Genomic DNA, 8744 nt, shown 5'->3' with positions numbered 1-8744 from the left:
ATTCTATTGCATTTCATTTACGAGTCGTGTATCTGCGATTATCTGCTTGCTGTTTTATCTTCTTTCTACAAATGTCAGGAACTTTGATTCCGATTTCACAGACGGTGTTAGAGCTAGATGGTCGAAGGACAGGCACTTGTCTTATAATCGCTGAGTACGTTACCCTCGTCTGCTGGTCCGTCGTATAAAATACAGAACGCATTAATTAAAGCGTGGCCGTTGATAGGGATGATGTCAGAACGACGGTGGTGGTGGCGTTGCAACGTGTCGTAGCTCAAAGCGGTTTACAACCCCTGTAAATTCGAGCGGCAGGAACAATGGACGTCTTAAATTTCTCTCGTAGGCCGCGCAGGGAGTTTAAACCCGTCCGATTTCGAGGCACTCGACGCCTGTGCGAACGTACGCTATCAGATCGACGCGGAAAGCAATGAAACTGACTTTATTCCCTGGATTATCTTATATTGTCCTTTCCCTATTGTCGTTGGGGGATGGGCAACGCTGATAAAACTATCGAGATTGAAACGCGTTGACGATGATGTCTCTCGTTTCGTTACACGGATCTTGTACATCTTGATATCGTGTTTATTTCCTCTCGTGGATAGTTCATGGAACGCAAATTTCGTGATTTTTTATACGTGTTAAACGTAACCGATATTATTCATTGAATTAATTATACAATTTTTAATTGACGGGTTATTTTTGTATATAATTAATATCAAACGTCGGAGATTCTTTGTGTTTCGTATACAGCTGGTTAAAACTGGTACAATTTAAAAATTCTTTATTACGATCGAGAGAGTAAAAAATTTCTATGTCCGAGAAATATTGATTAATTAATAATTATAATCAACTTTCGCGTTTAGTATTGCCAGGTGTTTATCTTATAAGCAATATTGTTCTTTAAATCATCTTACGGTTAAGATTAATTCCTTGAAAAGCGTAATCACGCACCGAGATTTCACCGTTGTTATTTTCGAATCTCTGCAGAGGCAGCATCATCAAGTTAAGTTTCATTTCCTTCTATCGTTACACGAAGAGATCGAGGTATCTAATTGCGGGGTCGCGACGCGTTCGGAATCCATCTACTCCAGTTGCTTTGTTCTATTATTAGAGAGTCGGCGAGCGATCAGCCGGTAAATCAGCAACGGATCCCGTTGCGTAACAGAAATTAAACGACCGATTCCCAGATTTAAGATCCCCGGCAGCGATTGACGACGCGATAATCGGTCACGCAACCGGAGATCACAATAGCCTCCGGGTGGCGAGAATAAATGAACTGGCTCTGATACGAGAAAGGGTGAAAGGAAGTCGAGAGATAGGAAAACCGAGCGACGTTCTAGCGCGAGTGCTCGCAGGTTCCTACCCTCCAGTCAAAAGGGTTTATGGCGCGGACAGAAATCCCGCAGACAATAGCTGAATTAATTCCTTAAGGTCTAATCGGTCTGTAATGATCCTGATCTTAGTCGCTCGGTCGGCATGGAATTAGCTCAAGTATTCGTGGTCGCCCAGATTACTGCCGTTCGTCACGTAATTAACGACATTTCGCCCAATGATTTAAGGGTTTGGATTCGAACTAACCAACCCCCTAAATCGCGGCTTCCTTTGTTGACGACAAAATGTGGGACGAGGGTCCTTTTTGGGACGACTCCTTGGATTTCGTGCGAATTTCCATGAAAAGAAATCGACTTCTGATATTTTGAAACTGAAGCGGCATGAAAGATAAAAGAAATATCGTGAAAGAATTTTTCGGTGTTTAAAAATAGAAATTACGTTGTCGATTCAACCATGCTATTTCCGAATTGGTTCAGTTAAAACATTCAATTCCATCTCCGAGAAGATTGACTTTTCTCGACATCTAATAAAAATTTATCAGCGGACTAATAAGACTCGAGCAGCGAACAATGTACATTATCTGTACTGTGTACACGTGTATTACATGTTATCGTTCGTTATCGTGACCGAATTCCATCTCGCACACGTGTTTTATCCATTTATTAGTCATAAGCTCTTTATCCCCAAGCTCGAGAACATCGGAACGATAATCGTTTCGCACGATCTTCCATTACGTGACGATATGGTACCTCCGACCGATATCTTCGTTTCGATTGTCGCAACCACGCGGGTTATTACTGACCCGTAGCTTTTATCTGCGATCAATTACGCCGTGACGAGGTTCGGATTACCGGTAAGGCTACGGTATCGCTATCCCCTATTAAATTCATTAACGAATACGACATTTCAATCGTCTTATACAAAACGGATAGTCACGGGAATCGTGGCGTAGTATCACCATGGGACAAGCACATACTGTTAACGCTCGTGGTTCTAAAGATAACGTCCGAATATTGATAATATTTGCACGATGATGTGTCCGAGCGTAAAAAACCTTCTCAAAGGAAACGACGCGCACCGACAGCTTTATTCTACGTTGAAATTATATAAATGAATTGAAATTATAACGAATCTCGTGTAAATAGCCATTGTAAATTTCCGTTTGAAACTATCCGAATGTTTCGACTTATTCGTCCCTTTGTACCGAGTAATAGTGGACCTTTATTTAATTGGCGAATCGGTGGCGGTCTTACCGCCTTGGATAACACGTCTAACTTTCCAACATCCACTCAAACTAGTCCAAAGTCAAATTGAAGGAATTTCGCGCCACTGACTACCGATATACTCAGATCTATTATACACACTTACTAATTGCAAATGTACAATTCCGTGGACATAAAGTAATTCCTAGGCTTTATCCTCCGGCTAGGAAAGACGATTAATCAACGATAGACCTAAAACATTTTTCAAAAATAGCAATTTCAGAGGCCCATGTCGTAAACCCGAGCAGCAGTTGAGCCAGGATACGCAATAGGATAAGGATTTCAACTTGGTCCATCCTTCTATCCTCTACGCGTCTCCACACCTAAGAACGTTCGGATAACCCGAAGCGACAGGTCAGAACGATTAGCGTTCCAGGAGCGTTCGTTTCATCCTGTTGTAACCGTTCCAAGAGAAAGGAGAGTTAATATAGATCCTGGTATCCCGCGGTCCCATCTTGTCTTATCTAGTCTCTTATAGTTGGACGGTCGTTGTTCAGTGGAACATATCATTTTACCCCGTGGCTCTTTGCTGGTCAGAGAGGAGACGGTTAAAAGGGGTCCGAGGAAAAATAATAACGGTGACTCGATTCTTTCTAGCCTGGAACACAGAACCACACTCCGACGAACATTAGTGTGATAGCGGGCGGACCGCGTCCCGTTTCTCTCACCTTCGCGCCGATTATTTTCGTCGCTGACCTACCTAGCGCCGAATTACATCCGTTTTCCTGAACTTGGCCCGGCATCTTGATGCGAACCATCACGCGCCGTGTCAACGCCAGACTACGTCCGACCGAGTCGTATTACGGATATGTGCGATAACGCGCACGGCACGCCGCTTCGAGAAATTGCAAACGTTTCGTGAAGATTCTATTTTATTCGGCATCATCTCATCCGGTGGTGCATGAAACTAGGAACTTCGGAAAACGGAGTTTCCTTCCAGTAGGTAGTAGCTACGAGTTATGTTCTCCGAGTTAGTTTCGTGTCGGTCGTATTTCTCTATCGTTAAAGTATCGTTAAGCAAGAGGAAATGTTGATAAATCATCGTTAATATATGGGATTTCGAAGCTTAATTTTATGCTAATCTTCTTAAAGGAACTAAAATTCTTCTCACGAATGACAGCAAAATTCTAAGAACGTAAAAGGAATTGACGGCCACACGAGAACATACGATAAGTCTGTTGCTATCGATTCTCTGCCTTTGCTGTCACTTAGTGATAAGAAGAAATATTTTAATAATTTGATAGGTTCAAAGACATGTTTTCCGAGAGCAAATGATAAATTCATGATGTCTTGTAACGAACGAATAATATTAATTCGATATAATTAAGATAGTTTGATGTATTAAATTTTAAAATTATTTTTCTGTGCAACGAAATGTGACTTGCTACCGTTTCTTTCCCACCGCGGACTTCGCTTATTTTCGTGACACGTGAAAATGGTTTTCTCGAGTAAAAATTGCGAGGATCGTTGAACGAGCGCAGAAAATCGAATCGGAAATCAGGGGACAATCGAATTCTCGGTTCTACGGAGAGTATTTTATTTTCTCTCGGGGAGAGTTCCTCGCCGGGAGCGAGTTTATGGTAATTCAGCGGTACAAGAAAATTGGCCAGACAAGTGGGCTGATCTTCGGCGAAGCTTATCCGCGTTGAATCGCGCGCCCTATTCTGTTTCGATCGGCGCGATAGAGAGTTCTTCGTGGCTTGTAGGTGACAGGCGATTACTCCGCGCCAGCTGATGGTCATTCATTGACCAAAGAGGGTCATTGTCGTTTAGGCGGTAGTGCAATCGAGGCAACCACCCCAGCCCTCGTCTGTAATCATCCTCCAAGCCCTGTTGTTCGATTACAAAGGATCCAAAGCTGGTTCGTTGATTTGATGGTCCGAAGATAACAGTCTCCGTTACCTAACGCATTTGTAAAAATACCATCGGAATTAACTAGATGAATTCGTAAAAGCAATCTGTGAGCCAGAATGAATTCGGAGAAGCCTGAATCAGGGACTGTATCGAAACCGGTCGATGTTCGTTCGTAAAATCAACATTGTAAAGCAATATGGACAGAATGTCGCGATATACGTGGGAGAAATCGGGATCACGATTACTTAAAACAATTTAATTTCGCGCTAGAAATATACTGATATCAATGAATCAGCTGATGAACCTTTTTCTCTATATCACTCACGCTGTATGATTCTAAAAAAACGTTTGAATCGTGCAGATACAAATTCGAAGTGCAGAAAATATCCAAAAATTTTAAGTGACCACGTGGAAGATGCCCGCGATATGACAAACCGTTAGAACAAGCAGAGGGAAATTTAGCGCGACAGTTGAAATTCGCGGTTGTGCTCGCGGTCGTTGCCGTGGAAAGCACGGCAGAAGGGCGCAAAAAACGGACGTGATTCGTTTGTATGCAAATGTTTTCTTGTAGCCGTTGGCTGAACCGACGTCCCATACCTTTGTCGGATAAAATGTGCTGGCCCCGTAAGCGACGAGCGTACACAGGTAGCACCGGGTATGCCATAAAGCGCGCCAACTTACCATGTATATTGCGAAGGTCTACCTGAATTTCCATTGAATGATCAGTGTGTATCGGGCGTGTTTGTGTGTTTTTGCGCGGCCGTATGGGTCCTGGCCGGCCAGAGGAACAGGTCGTGTCGCTTAATGTATTCCTGGCGATAAAACCGCATGCTTAAAATATAGGTCGCTTTCTAGGTTGAACCTCCTGCCACTTTGGTGATACCTACTGCCCGCTCTGTCGTATGAACTACGCGCTCCTGTCCTATAAACCAGCCACGTAAAGCATATGTCCGGGATTTTCACGTCGCAAAACTGGAACGAACGATCGTAAGTTCACGACACTAGTCGTATGATCCATCGTCCTAACTGAATTCGAGACTGGAATCGTACGTTTACAACCACGAATCTTGAACTAAATATAGAGAACGTGTCCAAGCACAGTTTACCTTGACATTCGATCGTCGAACGTCAGAAATATAAGTTTATTTCTGTTGGAATCTTCCTAGGCGTCCTTTAAAAATCACGTGACATCATGAAAGGTTGAAAAGTCGCGACTTCGTTAAGCGCAGGTAGACCCTTGTCGAAAATAACGCGGCTAATTCAGGTAAGAACGACAGGAAACTGTTCAGAAGAAAATACGAATAGAATGTATGAATGAGAACGAGAAACTGCGATCCCGATACGGAACGGCAACGTGAGCCAAAATTAACAAAGAGTATTATCGTTGCACTCAATTCCAGATGATAGCGATTCGAATCATGCTCGGGGGCAAACCGCCGTTTCGGACGCTTCCCTGATTGGTTCCGATACGCGGCCAAATCAAGAGGCAAGTCGTAGTTGCGGCAACCCGTGCCGCTGCCTATGATAGTAGAATTTAATAAAGGGAATGATTACGTTTACCGCAAATCAGCATCGAAATACGTTCGACGGACTTTGATGAATCGTGAACATCGCGAACACGCTCGTTGCTCCGTTTTGCCTCTATCTTCTCTCGCCGCCTCTCTCACCTTCGCCACCCTCTCTCGCTGCATGTGTTCACTATTACACCCCCTTGTCCAAGATAAGCCAAATTAATTAATCCCATGAAATACATCAGAATTGATCGAAACGATAGATCCGCTACGGCCCAATGGCATCATAGAGACACAAGGCCGTGCTAGTTTGCGGTACTTTGACGCGAGATACGGCGTGTGGTGACGTCTGTGTTGGTCGTCAATCGTCGAACTTTCGACGATCGATTGAAAGGAACAATGACGTCGAAAAAATTATTTTCAGTATGTTTCCTCTCGCGGAAATTTTTCTTTAATTCCATCGTTTACGAGTTATTAATAACACAGGGAGAAGAAAGAGAATCAGAGGACCGTTTCCTACGTCACCTCGCATTTTTACACTCGTTACTAGACTGTGAATTTTTATGCATTTATAAGAAATTAATAAAAGATATTTCTTGCAGTACAGAACGACGTGTTCCATTGTTGGAGCAGCTTATTTGTATGATCTCCAAGTTCGTGCATCGATTGTTCAAAAGAAACAGAAAAAGACGTGCAAGGTAGAGGTATAAATCGCTTAGGACGTGGTTTGATCGACTGCACGAACGTACATGTACGTTCTCGTTCGCCTGTTTCAATCTCTTTATTCGAAGATTACCAAGGTTCGTTGAAGAGACAGTGTAGTGGAAAGAGCAGGCAGAATGATTCAACGGGTATAGGAGAGGAGAACGATAGTCTTCCAGTTTCCTGTTCACATAGACGTTTTTACATCGCCACCGAGACAGCTGGTGCTTCCCTGAGGAACGAGAAGAAAGCTTTCGACGGAAGAAAGACGGCAAAGAAACGCGGAAGAAAAGCGTTATTGTACGGTACATTACCGTGCATGCGAGGCAACGATTAGCACCGGCTACATCGAGAACTCTCTACAAAATAATAGAGACGTACCTGAAGCGATGGCATCCCACAAAGGAATCCACCGTTGCTTCTCCCTTAACACGTAAATCCTTATACCGGCCGGCACGAAATTGCAGCGAAATGCGGCATATGATAGTTAAGCGAACGAGGCAAAACCTTAGAAACTCTTTCTTATCTTTTCTCAAATGAAATTACGAAGTCGTGATTTCGCGAATATCAGAATGCTGCTATAAAAAAAAGAAAAAGAAAAATTTGCAGGCCGTTTTATTTGAAGACTACAGGTTTTAAAATTCAATACGTTAAAGAAAGAAGGGTACGTGCAACTATACATTTCGTAGCCGTTGCAGGAAAATCGATGGAAAAAGGAAATGAAAACCATATTAGAAGAAATTCTGCCAGTAGATATTGAAACAGAAAATAAAAGGAAAGAAAAGGGGGGCATAGAGTTTGAAACAGAGAAGAGAAACGAAGAGAATAAGAAAAGAAAGAGCGTGGAGTAGACTGAGGGAAGAGTCGGATACAAAGCGAAGGGGTCGGTGTATCGCGTGTGTTTGAACGTACGCAAAATGACACGAGGGCAGTCGGTCGAAAGGGCCCCCCACATACACTGGCGGCCCTTTAGAAAAAAGTCACGGATCAGAAAAGACTCAAAGGTTCGGTGAGTAGACAGGCCGAGAAGAGGGTGGAGAAACGTCGAGCGGCGGTAGGAAGTCTATATCGAGTTGGGCGCGCGTTTAGGCGGATCCCCGACTCTTTTACTTTTATTTGCGCTTCGTTGTTGATGTTCATGTAGGGCTTCGGAAAGATCTATCCCGGCCCTCTCTTGTTTATCTCTTTTTCGCGAAAAAGAAAAAAAAAAAAGAAAAGAAGGAGAAGCTAGCGGCGGTTGAGATATAGCGGTAAGGTAGCTGTGGAGAGGGACGATAAAAAGAAAGTCGCTGCTTCTTTCGGGAATTCGAAGGTTCATGGGAACCTTTCTCCCGCACTGGAAAATCTTCCATCCTTTCCGATCGTGTCAGATAATAAACTTAATTTTATTTTCGTATTTTTACGGGACCCTTCGTTTTATTCTGAGAAGTAGATTGCTTGGAAAGAAGTTAAATCGCAGAGTAATCGTAAAAATGTTTGATCTATATTGTACCATCGAGACGTTCGCGATCTCCGATGTGTTCCTTCTACGTTGTTATCCTTCTAGAAACGAGTGACAACAACAGACGGTACACACTCGGCAGCCCCTTCGTAAGCCTTCAACCACGAACACTATCGACATCCTGTTTCCTCGATACGCCAGCAACTTCGTTATCCATTAAGGCGTCTTAATCTGGGCCAAAGAGAGAACCCTCTCCGGGATAGTTTCCTGTGCAAGCGGATCGCAGGGAGCAAAGGTTGCTCGAAGAAACACAGCACCGCCGGTGTTTACCACTCGAAGGCAGCTGGTCCCCGTGGTGGTTTCGCCTCTCAAAAACGACGAGTGTCGCCGAATCAGTATGCAAAACGGCGAAGGAGGGGTCTGGAGAATGGAGAACGCGTTTCGCGCGTGTTCCCGACGACGCAGATGCGGACAGACCACAGATCGTATTCATTATGATTTGCATACTTTTCGCGTGTTTCATCCGACCAATTTCACCGTTCTGACACTTTGCCTATTCGTTCCGCGATCGTTGATATCACTTGACCATCTGGAACAACGCCGTATCGTTGCTCCGCCTCTTCGAACGCAAACGAACCGTTC

This window comes from Bombus impatiens, unplaced genomic scaffold, assembly GCF_000188095.3.
Source record: "Bombus impatiens unplaced genomic scaffold, BIMP_2.2 scf_0647, whole genome shotgun sequence".
Classification (NCBI taxonomy): Eukaryota; Metazoa; Arthropoda; class Insecta; order Hymenoptera; family Apidae; genus Bombus; species Bombus impatiens.
This window is presented reverse-complemented; position numbering follows the sequence as displayed.